At 41.4% G+C, this 13,533-nt stretch overlaps 1 protein-coding gene across 12 annotated transcripts in view; it reads right to left on the reverse strand.

Moving 5' to 3' along the window:
* IQSEC1 (IQ motif and Sec7 domain ArfGEF 1) overlaps positions 1–13,533 on the reverse strand; it is a 439,647-nt gene that overhangs the window by 124,629 nt on the left and 301,485 nt on the right. The window lies entirely within an intron of this gene.

Consider the following 13,533-nt stretch of genomic DNA (forward strand, 5'->3'; position numbering starts at 1 on the left):
AGATTTCTGTCTGATGGTTGTACAGACCATCAGACAGAAATCCGCGCATAAACAATACGCGGGGCGTGGCCCCGCCGTCGCCGCGACGACGTGGGCGGCCTTGAAGTTCAAAGCTTCCACGCATGCGTCGAATCAGTACGACGCATGCGAGGGATGGCGGTCGGTCGGACGTGTCTGGTGAGTCTGTACAGACGATCGAACACGTCCGACGGACAGGTTTCCAGCGGATAGATTTCTTAGCATGCTAAGAAATTTTGATCCGCTGGAAACTGTCCGATCCGCCGGACAATTGTCCGCTCGGGCCTACACACGACCGGATCTGTCCGCTGGAACTGGTCCGTCGGACCAGTTTCAGCGGATAGATCCGGTCGTGTGTACGGGGCCTTCATCTGCTTCTGCTCCTTCATTAGCCAGTCCCAGTCTGGAGGCAGGGAAGTTATATTGCTCTAACTGCAGCAAAAAAAAAGTCAGACAAGCCTAAACTTTAATGAACCCATAAGGATAGTTTTTTTTTTTTAAGCTAGAGAAAGGAAAATGAGAACAAAAGCATATTTAGCGCCCACAGTGACAAATCAGATTGCTATAATTTCCCACAAGATGTAACCCGATTGGTCACTTTGAGGCAAAACTCTTTCTTTCCAATTTTCCTTAAATGGCCCTATTGAAGTCTTTTATATTAATGACGGGGTTATAACAAAATATAGATCTAATTCTAGTCCAACATGGCCAAAGTAATACACATATCAAAAGCAAAATTGCCACAATTGTCCATTGAAGAATCATAATACCGGGTATTACCATTTTATGATTCTGATAATATTACACCTCTGTTCAGAGTAAATAATAGCTGCTTTGTCTCCACGTTTAGGTGTCACAGATAGATAAGAAAAATATGTACTTCTTAAAGTCAAAATCACAACCTTCAATAATGGACGCCGGCTGAAGCCAGAAACAGCAAAATCATTATTTAAGTAGGTAACTGATCAAATGTCCTATTGCATGGTTTCAAAGATGATGTTCTTTAGAATGGGCTTTGTTATTGTGACATGGATTTTAAGAGATCGTGCTCATTAATGTTTTCTGAAATGTATTTCTAAGGGTAAAGAAGTCATTCCCTTCTTCTACAAGCTATTGATCCGTTATGGATTATTCCATTACTGAACAGAAAATCGCTCTCGTCTCAGAAGCACTATACACTTCAGTTATACCTGAATCTTTTCATCTGCAGTAGAGTAACGGTAACAGTTTTGGAAATTGGAAAAACAAATGCATTTACAAGACCGTGGGTATAGAAAATAGGCATCAAAGAACAACTACAAACTTGTCTACAAATAGGCGTTGCTCAGTCTAGAAAAAGGTGTTACAACAATATGCGTAGTATAGGTATAATAGAGGTCATTGTCTGTGTTTAATTTGGTATGGCTTCCCTAGAAGCCTAATGCCCTGTACACGTGACCGGGCTTTCCGACAGGAAAACTGCGAGGAGAGTTTTTGGTTGGGAATTGGCGGCCAAAGAAAGAGAACCAGCTCTCCTTTTTCCCAGCAGAAAACAGTCGTTTTTGGAAGTTTTCCTGTGGGGGAAAAAAATCGAAGGAGCATACACATGGTTGGGATTCCTAAGGAAAAGCTCTCATCTTAGTTTTCCTGACGGGAAAACCGAATGTGTGTACGGGGAAAAAGTAGAGCTCAGGGTCTCGGTTTTCCCCTCTGGATTTCCAACGGACCTTTTGCCGTCGGGAATCCCGGTCGTGTGTACAGGACATTATAGTTTTATTTACAACCATATTCTTCTCTGAAGATGTGCACACAGGATGTAGAAATGTCTTAAATTCATGCATGGCAGGCAGTACTAGATTAAAAGCACTTTAGGCTCGGGGCTATGTTCTGTTCATGCCCCAGCTAGTTTAATAAGGATCAGGCAAATGGGTTAATATAATGTATATAGGTACCTGTATTTTACTTCTGACATGGGTTTCAGCAAGATACTCGCAGATAATGATGATGTTAAATGATAATGATGATGATAGGGAAGGCATGTGTATTGCCTATGAGGGGTTTGATTATCTTTAAGGAAATGTTTGCTGAAAGTAAAAAGCTACTATTGTTGTCCACCTTTTAAAAAATAATGGGCAAAAGATTAGTAAAACTGAAACTTACTGACTTCAAACAGCATTGAGGTGCAACAGTTTTAAAAGCATCCTTGCCCCCCTCCCCCCTTTTTTTTTTATATAAGTCAGGCATTACCTTTGTTTTTTAGCATCTATTCTCAGCTCAGGCAGGACAAAAAACAACCTTACAACCTGACCCTCCTGACTAGAAGAGAATAAAAGAAAATAATTGCACATCAAGTCATTTCAGGGAGGTAAGGTGGTGGTAGTATTTTAACAATTCATGAGTAGATTCAAATTATCATAGAAATGCAACTGTAGTAGTTATTTTTAAAGCTTTGTGCACTAAGCCTGCATGCTCTAGAGCAGTGGTTCTCAACCTCAGTCTTCATGTACCCCCAGCAGGCCATGTTTTGGGAACTTCCCTTAGATAAAATAGCTCTTATCAATACCATGTCATTGATTATTGATTTAAAGGAGCTGTGCAAAGTTAAGGAAAACCTGAAAACATGGCCCATTGGGGGGCACTTGAGGACTGAGGTTATAAAAACTGCTGTAGACAACAGTTCCATTCATGCTTGCTTACAATGCGTTGCTTAAAGTTGAACTCAGTCCACACTGTTATTCATACACTTGTTGCCTTAGCAAAATGGGTGACTTTAGTTTTTTTTATCATAGATATGGAATAAAGCTTTGGTACCTCCATTACCACTACATGGGGATTGGAAATTGACCGGACAGCCATGTGCTCTCCCCTTTAGTAAGCAAGCTCCCAGTTATGAACATGTCAGAAACATAGTACTGTGTAACAAAGGCTAATATAAATACAGATTTCAGAACCTTATATTAATCATTTTTAATCCGATATTAAACTTTAGAAACTTTTTTTAAATGTCACCCGTGCAGTATTGGGCATCGCACACTGGCACATTATGATAAACTCACTATCCAAACAGAGCCCTCCTGCACTAAGCTGTCACTGCTTCTGGCACTTCCAAATTTGCCCAGTCTTCCTACTGGGTTATCGCTCTCCAGCCTTTTGAATGGCCAGGCCGCAATGGCGTCACTCCAGTGCATGTGCACAATAGTGACTTTGGTGGCAAAGGGCTCTTTGCAATCACAACATACTCAATGTGCCATGAATGCACAGCGTATTGCACATGCACTGGTGACATCATCACCTTGAGACGATGTGCATATCTCCTAAACTGTGCTAGTTTAAGAGACATTCACGATACCTACAGGTAGGACTTATTAAAAGCTTACCTCTAAGTAAAAGCTTACAGTTAGCGTTTAAAGAGGTTATAAAGGTTTAGTTGTTTTTTTTAAACAAACATGTCATACTTACCTCCCCTGTGCAGTTGGTTATGCACAGAGTGGCCCCGATCCTCCTCTTTTGGGGTCCCTCCAAAGCGCTCCAGGCTCCTCCTCTTCTCGAGTGTACCATTGGAGAAGTGCTCTCCTTCGGGACACCTGTGCGGGCGTGCTGTCGTGTCCTTTTGCTGCACTGCTATCAATCTATCCAATCAGGACATGACACCAGCCAGAGCTGGTGTGCTCGTTCCTGTCGCTGGAATTACAGGGCTCAGGCAAGTATAATGGGGGTTCAGGGAGGGCTGCTGCAGTAAAGAAGGTTTTTCATCTTAATAGAATGCATTAAGGTGAAAAAACGCGGAAAGGTTTACAACCCCTTTTATACATTGATATATCTCAATGTTAAAGAAAAACAGTATCTAGGATAAAGACAGCAGAACTGCTGAAAGTAAAAATACATGCATCTCAAGGTGACTTTATATACATTGTACAAACGGCTTCAAAAACACTGTAAATATGGCCAAATGCCAGGTTGTTCTGACAGGAGAAGTTGCGTGACCTCCTCATAGTGCCCAACCAAGCCCACGCTCCCATTTTTACAGCACATTTCTTTGACAGGTGAGGCAGCCTATCATAGTGAGGTGCCCCTACCCACCTTTGTGTGTTGTGGCATTCCCAATAACATAAAACCAACAGGTAGAGTGGGACCCCCTCATGAGTTTCAAAGTGGGATTGCAAACCCAGGAAGCCCAAGAGATCTCACCAAATAGCTGTTTGACTGGACTGACAATTTAAATATGGACATTAGTTCTTTAACATTTTCTAGTCAGTGGTATAATTACCACCAAAAATCCTTTATAAGTTGATGTTACTTTAAAGTACAAAATCTTTTCATCATAATAATCAGTATAAAGCAGGTCCCATGCTAGCTTTTTATTTTAAAAGGGATTTCCTTGACCTGAAATTAGGAAGACACTGATAAAGGTCAAGTTCATGTGCTCCAGTATGTTGCGTTACACAGGACCTTATGTTTGTAATGATGAAAACATTAAACAAAAGACTAGAGAAGAACTGTAGCTTTTGATTTTTTTTTCATCCCTGTGAATTGTCTCAAATTTATGCCTTTCCTTCTAGCTGAATTTTCATTTCAGAACTAAAATGCCTGAGGGACTCACACAGCCTGATAATGAAAACTTCACGGAAAATACTTAAATTCTTTGTCACTCAAAAGCTAAAGAATATATTGTCATTACGAGAACTGTTCGTTTTTACTGTGCAGTCACTGTGTCGCTTCTGTATTACTGCAATCTATTTTGAAAAATTTGGGCAACTATTGGGCTAACTTAACAACAGTGCAAAGAAAAGAAATGTGGAGTAACCTCTGTGCTCTTAGCAGTTTAGATTGGAAATCTAGCGTAGTGCACATTTCATTGCTTTTGGTTAACCTTTTGCTTACTGGGCACATATACCCCCTTCCTGACCAGAGGACTTTTTGCGATTAGGCACTGCGTCACTTTAACTGACAATTTATACTGCGATCAGTGCTGTAAATATGCACTAATTACTGTATAAATGTGACTGGCATTGAAGGGGTTAACACTAGGGGGGTGCGGGAGGGGTTAAATGTGTACCCTGCCTAGTGTTACTAACTGTGGGGGAAGGGGACTGACTGGGGGAGGTGACCGATCTGTGTCCCTATGTACAAGAAACACAGATCGGTCTCCTCTCTCCCTGACAGGACGTGAATCTGTGTGTTTACACACACAGATCCACGTCCTTGTCTCTGTAACCGCCGATCGCGGGAGCCTGGCGGACATCGTGGCCGCCAGGCACGCGAATCGGCATCCCAGTGATGCGGCCGGCGCGCTCGCGCACCCCCCAGTGGCCAGGAGGAGCGGAGGCCGTAAAAACACAACGGCTCAGAGAATTAGAACCACCCTGCGGCCGTATAAAGTCGTACGGCCGTCGGGAAGTGGTTAAAGAAACAGGATGCACAGTCCACCATGTGATGTTTAACAATGTTTCCTAACATGCATAAGGAACTAGGCATAACAATTGAACTTGAATTATAACATAAAGCATACAAATCATTACACGCCATAGCGATGGCTGTAATTTTAATTCTGGTATTTATCTGCTGCATCCAGTTTACCTTCTACAACGGACGACATGTTCATTTTCTGGATGTGCAGGTGAAAATGCAGACTAATGCCGCGTACACACGACCACTTTTTATCATGAAAAAAAAATTAAATTTTTCCAACTTCATCATTAAAAATTATGTTGCCCACACACCATCGTTTTTGAAAAATGATGAACAAAGCGACGGCACTCTAAAGGGGAAGTTCTATTTGCCTTAAGGCTGCTTTTAGCTGGTTACTTGTTCGTAAAAGACGATTCATGCTTTTTTGTCTGTTACAGCGTGATGAATGTGCTTACTCCATTATGAATGGTAGTTTTACCTCCCGTCTCATAACTTGCTTCTGGGCATGTGCGGGTTTAAAACGTTGTTTTTGCCCACACACGATCATTTTTTACGACACAAAAAATTACATTTTAAAAAAATGACATACAAAATTGAAGCATGTTCGAATTTTTTTTGGTCGTTTTTCAGAAGACAAAAAATTATGTTTAGCCCACACACGATCATTTTAAATGACGTTTTCAAAAATTTCATTTTTTTTCATCACAAAAAGTGATCGTGTGTACGGGGCATAATGTGTTTCCTGGTTTCAGCATTGCCCTTTTTTCTGAGTACACTGAAATCCAACTCACAAGCAATGTTTCATAGGAAGATATTGCACAGTACAAAATAATGTAAAAAGTGCCCTGAACCAGTGAGAAATTTGATTAGCAGTTGATTTTTATAAAACTCAACTGTTGTGAATGCCTTATTAAATAAACTGGGAAGAGGTGCAAAGTGTGGGGTAGTGTTCACTTTAAACATCCAATCACGTGCTGGAAAATTATAACAATATAGAAAGAGCTTTACTTTTGCCGATTTGGCTTTCTGAAGTGATTGTTTATTTCATCCCCCACACTTTAGAAAATCATGTCCCCTGTCTATTCAAAAGCTGCAATGTGTCCTGAATAGAATTAATAGTCCACCTGTATAAATGATAATCTAATCAGGATGAATTTGTTAGATACCTGATTTCAATAAACTGAATTTGGATTGGCTGTTGTCAGACATTTAATGCTGACCATCAACAGTTTTTTGCACTGCCTTATGGCCTTGTACACATAAACCTACAAAAGCAGAACAGAGTGCTAATTTCTAAAATCTGTACTGGACGTCAATGCAAACTGCAAGCAACGCCATCACTCTGCATCTTGCACGTTCACCGCAGTTGAAAAAAAGTGTTAAGGAACAATTCCAGGTACAAGTGAAACAAGTCAGCAAGCCGGTAATGCTATTCATCTGTCACTGCAGCTGTGCTAAAATGAGACTCAAGTTTGCCTTACATAGTTTTCTGTAATCCAATTGTAGTGAACGTACAGATAGTACCTCCAAAGGTCACTGTAATGTGTACTGATCAGGTATGCTGTGTCTCTGTATTCCTCTCGAGGCTTGATTGTTTTAGCCCTCACTGGATTGCACCTTAAACAGCCTACTTTTCAGTGTACTTATTCTATTTAAAAAGCCTGGCAGAGAATTTTTTCCAAGAGTCAAAGAGGAAATGGAACAAGCAAACACTAGAAACACAAACTAAACAGAGAGTATTACATGCATAGTCCAGAAAATAAAGGAATATCTAGATATCTCAAGACAGTAGAAGGATTCTTCTTTTAAATTATGGTTCTAGCAGTCCCAATAAACTGTTAGGGCACCCCCTGATATCCCTATCCTTTGATTTCCCCAATGTTGTCCTACTCACTCTTGCTGATCCTGCAGTATATGATGATGCTGGGTGCAATAATGGCTGAAGACACCTTCCATATCAGTCGCAGTCATAGGAGAGCTCATAGTAACAGTGTTTACACATGCACACCGCTCCCTGTACATATAGCCATGTTCTGTTCTGCTTATAGAGGTGTGCAGTATATAGTTTTATGAAATGTCATTCATTATCTTTACGTGGCTATGTTACAGAAACACATGGATACTCACATGTATCATGTTGCAATGGAACTTCAAATTTAGAGGGGGTTATATGTTATTAAACATGCTAAAAAGCTATACATCCTGTTTGAAATGCACCTGCTTAGGCGAGACAAATATTTTACTGACAGACTTGGGGCATATGTCAATGGGTCTTGGTCCTCTAAGGCAGCAATTCTCAACCTTTTTTAAGTTGTCACAGTCTTTAAAAGAATGCAAAATCCCAAGGCACTCCAGTCTAAAATGTAAAAAAAAAAAGATTTTGCCAATCAATAGGAAACCTGGGTGATGCACACAACTGCCCTGATTTAATAAACTTCACATCACGTCAAAGTCCCCCAACCACATCATATTCCCTTCATCACCAAGTCTTCTCATCACATCAGAGTCCCCCAATCACACAATCCCTTCATTAAATCAGATTCCTACCCTTTGGCTCGTTCAGTGCAGCAGATGATGGGAGGTTGAGCAGGTCAGGAAGACTGCTGTCCTCTCCTGAATGCTGGGGGTGGTCCTGCATGTTGCTGCCTGGATGCTGCCACCAACAGCATAGCAACAAATGGCACAATGTGTACTACCCTAGAGTGTCATTCGTTGAGATGGTGCCGGTGGCTGGCTGCCTAAACCATGGCAACTCATGACGCTGATCCAGGGCAAACTGGGTCCTGTGCTCACAGAACCCTGGGGAAACCCCCAAAAAATCCTTAGGGTGTCACCACATCCTGCTAGAAAATCATTGTACTAAGGGATCCATATTGAGATAATTTTATTGACAAGAGCATTTCACCTGCAGTTGACCTCCTGACCTGTATTTTGCCAGCTTCAAGCAAGCTGTTCCATTCCCATAGACTTGTAAAGCATATTGATTTTGGAGAGCAGATAATACTATTCGTTGAACACAGCAGTATTTACTATCACTTTTCATTTACTCTCTAACACTCTCACTTTCGATGCTGTGCTCCGACGGAATTCAACATTTTGAATTCACCAGTACTGTATATATATATATATATATATATATATATATATATATATATGTATATATATATATAATAGCAAATTCTTGCTTCTACAAAGCCTCCAACTGCCACAAATCGGTAGGTAATAGTGGCATTACATACAGCAGACTGCAGTTCCACAGCAATAGAAGCAATAGAATAGTAGGTAAGCCATGCTCTTAATATACTAGTCAATCAGATTACCAGTAATTTAGTTCCCCTAACATACTGCATTGCAAAGTAAAGGCAAAGCCAATTTATTTTCATAAGCTTTACACAAAAGAGTGTCTGTTTGTATGCCTGCATACAGCATAGTCCATGCTGTGTTTGGATCATATTTAAATTCATCACCAAGGTTATCATAGCATTTGGGAAAATTTCAATCAGCACATAGAAATAAGTGATTAGCTAAACTGCGAAATTATAATTTCATGTAGCAAATACAATCACAGTGATCGACCCCCAGAAGCAGCGCCCCCCACAGTCATGAGAAAGTACTGCTGCTATCAGGTCCAGCTTCTTTCCCGGGAACCTCCGTTAGCTGGCCCTTGGCCCGCTGTGAATATCTGATCATATGCGTTCTTGGGGCACTGAGCTGTGAAATTAAGCTGACTGAGGAGCACTGCACTTTAGTTTGCTATTTCTCAACATATCACTTTACTGTACCCGAGATATTTTGCTCAGAGCTGGAAGGAATTCATTTCTACTGTAATCTGTTAAAGTGTGTACATAAAATGTATTGCTGAAACAAAGCCGGTCTGCAAAGCTGAAAATAAAAATGCTAATATTTGTACTAAAGCTCCGTGTTAAAGAAATTTGTTACGCCATGGAGCGTGACCTTTTTCAGTCTCGGAAGCCCCACCTGTGATTATAAAGCATGACAACAAGATTGGTATTGCCATTTTGCAATGACTGCATGCTTCAAAACTCTTGTATCCGACCACAACTGGGGTGTATTACACTTTAGAAATATTTTTATAATAGCTATTCCATGTAAACCTAAAGGAAACATGGTGTTGCCACTGTCTTTCTAAAAATTCTAGTCACCTGGTTGTAATGGTTGCAGTAGTCTTAGGACATGCAGCAAATTAAACATTGAAGCCAACAGATCAGCATGCTAACTAGGCAACATTCACAGAGCAAGAAGGCAGAACTGGGTCCTCTTTCTGCCAGTACAAAAATACATTTGCAATTATATATTATATTCTCTAATATTTTTGTATTATGTCTCTCTAGACAGCTGTGTGTCACTTCAGCAGCAGGGAGGGAACATGGTCATTAGGAGAAGTCAGAACACTCTGTAGATCACTAAGCATAATATATTTTTATTTTTGCAGGTTCTTGGTGGACTGGACAAGCCAACTGTACCTCTTTGTATTTATGTAACACTGCACGTTGTCTGCAGATAAGCATTAAGGTGACAAAAGTAACGATACATTCATGTGGCCTTTGTGATGCATAAGCTTGGAATAGTCCTATGTGCAGAAAGAATTATACTAGTAGGGCCGCCATTAGGTACATTCCATTCAGGATTCATTTACTCTCCTGTCTCAGATCTGTTCTTGGGTACCCTTGTAAGCACCCCAGGTTGGGTAGGAGAGCGAGTGACTCCCTTTATTCAGTACCCTCTATTGGAGGCCCTACCCACTATACCACACTCTGTATGTACCCCCTGAATCCTCCCTTAAGGCTGCATTCACACCTGAGCGCTTTGTCGCCTGAAGCGCGACGCTCAAAAACGCTAGAGGGGAAAAAATATATTATTCCCTATGGAGATGGTTCACATCTCCACTCCAAAACGTCTGACGCCGAACGCCTGAAGCTCAAACAAGTTCCGGACCCTTTTTTGTCACGTGAATCGGGCGGTTTGGGCGTTTTTGAGCGTTTCTATTTCCCATAGAAAGCAATGGAAACGCTCGATTCAAGCGACAACGAGCGTTTGCTACGGGCGTTTTGTCGCTTTAATCAATAGAACTTTTCACCCAGGCAGAAGTTAAAAAAAAATCTACCAACATAGCAACAAGTGATGAAAAGATGATAATTTTTCCTATTGGCTAAAATAAAAAACGTCGAAGTACAAAAACATCGGACGACGCTGTATGCAAACGCGCAAATAAGCATGAATACGCGCGAACCAAACGACCTACGCTCAGGTGTGAATGCAGCCTAAACCGTACTCTATACCCCATGTATTCCCCATGACCCAGCACTCTGCACCACAGGCATCCCTGTATACTACCATACATTTGTCAGATGCTAGAAAGCATACTGTAATGTCTTGGATGCTAGACAAGCTCCTAACAGGAATGACCACATCCTGTTTTATGCTAGGGAACTACAATTTACAGGCTGAAAATATACAGCTCGAGGGTATCTGAAGATGCTACAGGTACCCTAGAAACACTCTCATTTCCTGAGTTCCTTTATATAGGAAGATTGTCCGATTTATCAGTTCACACTGACCCAGCACCTTATGAATGTAAGAAAAAGAATTTCCATTCTAGCTCACATGGTTATGTCGTTAAGTCTCACACACAACACAGAGCCCATTCACTTTGACAGGAACACACAGCAGTCTGACAGTAGGGCCGAGGCTTAGCTGGAGTTGCCAGAAATAAAGACTCCAAAATGTCTGCAAAATTGGTTCAGGAACAGAAGCCAATGAAATATTAAAGCTGTGGGTTATTTCTCCATTCTTACTATCCATAAAAACCTTCAGCTGCTGGGAATTAAAAAAAAAAAAATCTAACGAGCTGGAAATAAAGCTCAAAGTGAAAGCCTAATTCTGGAATAGCACATAACAGAATAGAATAGTAACATTCCTCGAAGACTCCTACAGTTCTTCCAACAGCTGACCCCTGGAATGTGAGCAATCATCCTAAATAAAGTACCAGACTAAAAGCAACAGATCCATCAACTGGAGCCTGAAGACCAGACTGGCTGCTGGGAATCTGTACAAGTCCTAATACTGCATCACTGGATTAGAAAAAAACGTAATACTTTGCTTCCCCTATGATTACGGCTGTTCTTGAAATGCTGTCAAGTGGAAAATATTTTTTTTTACATTGATGACAATTTATCTCAGTGATATTTATACATATTTTTTTTTTGTCTCATTTTTGAGCTGTGAGGCTCCAATTATTTCACAGCAGAAACTGATGAAATGTAGTAAAGAGAAATACAAAATGTTATTTATATGCAGAATTATGCCTCATGGAAAGGGATGAATATTTTTTTTTGCATAGTGAACCAGTGGTTTGCCCAAGTGCCAACCCCCCCCGCCCCCGCTTATAAAGTGATTGTACAACTCTCTTCTACTGTTCTGCATGATTCATATATTTTGGATAGAATGACTGTTTAACTCAGATCTGGCCACACACTTGTATGGCATATGCGTTAGGGTAGGCTGCTTATGAGGATGTCATACTGGGTGACTAATTTGTACAGTGTACAGAATCCTAAATTATTTTGTACAATCCTGAAAAATATAAAATAATCTCAGTATGTTTGTATGCTTAAGGCCCCTTTCACACCAGGGTGGGAGGTGTGGTGGCGGTATAGTGCCGCTATACCGCCGGAATTGCAGCAGTATTTGGCTGCTAGTGGTGCTGTTTTAACCCCCGCTAGCGGCCGAAAAAGGGTTAATACTACCGGCAATGCGCCTCTGCAGAGGCGCATTGCCGGCAGTATTACCGCAGTGTCCCATTGTTTTCAATGGGAAGGAGAGGTGTAGGAGCGGCAAACACACCAATCCTCTCACCGCTCCGAAGATGCTGCTGGCAGGACTTTTGGAGCGGTCCCGCCAGCGCATCGCCTCAGTGTGAAAGCCCACAGGCTTTCACATTGAGACTGCAGGGCAGGAGTTTTTCAGGCAGTATTTAGGCGCTATTTTTAGCGCTAAACCGCCTGAAAAACTCCTCAGTGTGAAAGGGGTCTTACTTTCACAAAATTTGGACTAGCAATCCCCTTCCCAGATACTGTAGCTCACATTGGGAGGGTTTAAGGCTGCATTCACATTTCGTCATTTTGAATCACAGGCAGATTTTCTGCAAATCTGCCCGTGATTTCAAAGCACCATGATGTGAATGACAAGTCACAGAAAGCACATTTGAGATGCCATTTGTCGCACGATAAATTGCACTGCAATTGCAGCAACCCGCATCGCGAGAAGCATGTCGCCCAAAAGTAGCTCCTGGACTTTTTTTGGGAGACAAGCTTCACGCAATGCGGGCTGCTGCGATTGCAGCACGATATATCGCAGCAGAACCACACCACCATCTCAAATGTGCTTTCTGCGATTTGTCATTCACACCGGGGTGCTTTTAAATCGCAAGCAGAATACTCTGCCCACGATTCAAAAGGCTGAGATGCACCCTAAGCAACAGGCAAGTACTGCGAATGCAGAAAGCATGGGCCGGAGTGGGTGTGCCCAAGTGCTGATGACACTGCAAGCTTGTGAATAAGCAGTAAAAATACCATTAGTCATGCCCCCTGCAACATCTCATTCCAGTGTAGTACAAGCAGAAACAGCCTACAGGGTGACAATGCTTCCTAGAAATCAGAAGCAGTGAAGCAGAGTTGTGACATGTGTGCCATGAAGGTGGGCTTCACCTTCATGGCAGGATTAACAGTAATTTCTGAAACTCTGTAGAACTAAAGGAAAAGTAAGTGCACATGTTATTAAATATATGATACACACACACACACACACACACACACACACACACACTGTATTGGGGGAGATTTACTAAAATTAGAGCACACATAATCTGGTGGAGCTGTGAACTTTAACCAATCAGCTTCTAACTTTAGCCTGCTCAATTATGCTTTGACAATAAAACCTAGAAGCTGATTGGTTAATATGTACAGCGGCACTAGATTCTGTGTATAGTAAATCTCCCCCCACAGTAAATATTTTAATAGGAGGCCATAGTGTTATTCTAACACTACCACAAATAATTATTTGCATCACAGGACTGCAGATTGCGGATTTGAAAAATATCTAAGCCAT

Source organism: Rana temporaria, chromosome 7, assembly GCF_905171775.1.
Source record: "Rana temporaria chromosome 7, aRanTem1.1, whole genome shotgun sequence".
In the NCBI taxonomy this organism is placed as follows: domain Eukaryota; kingdom Metazoa; phylum Chordata; class Amphibia; order Anura; family Ranidae; genus Rana; species Rana temporaria.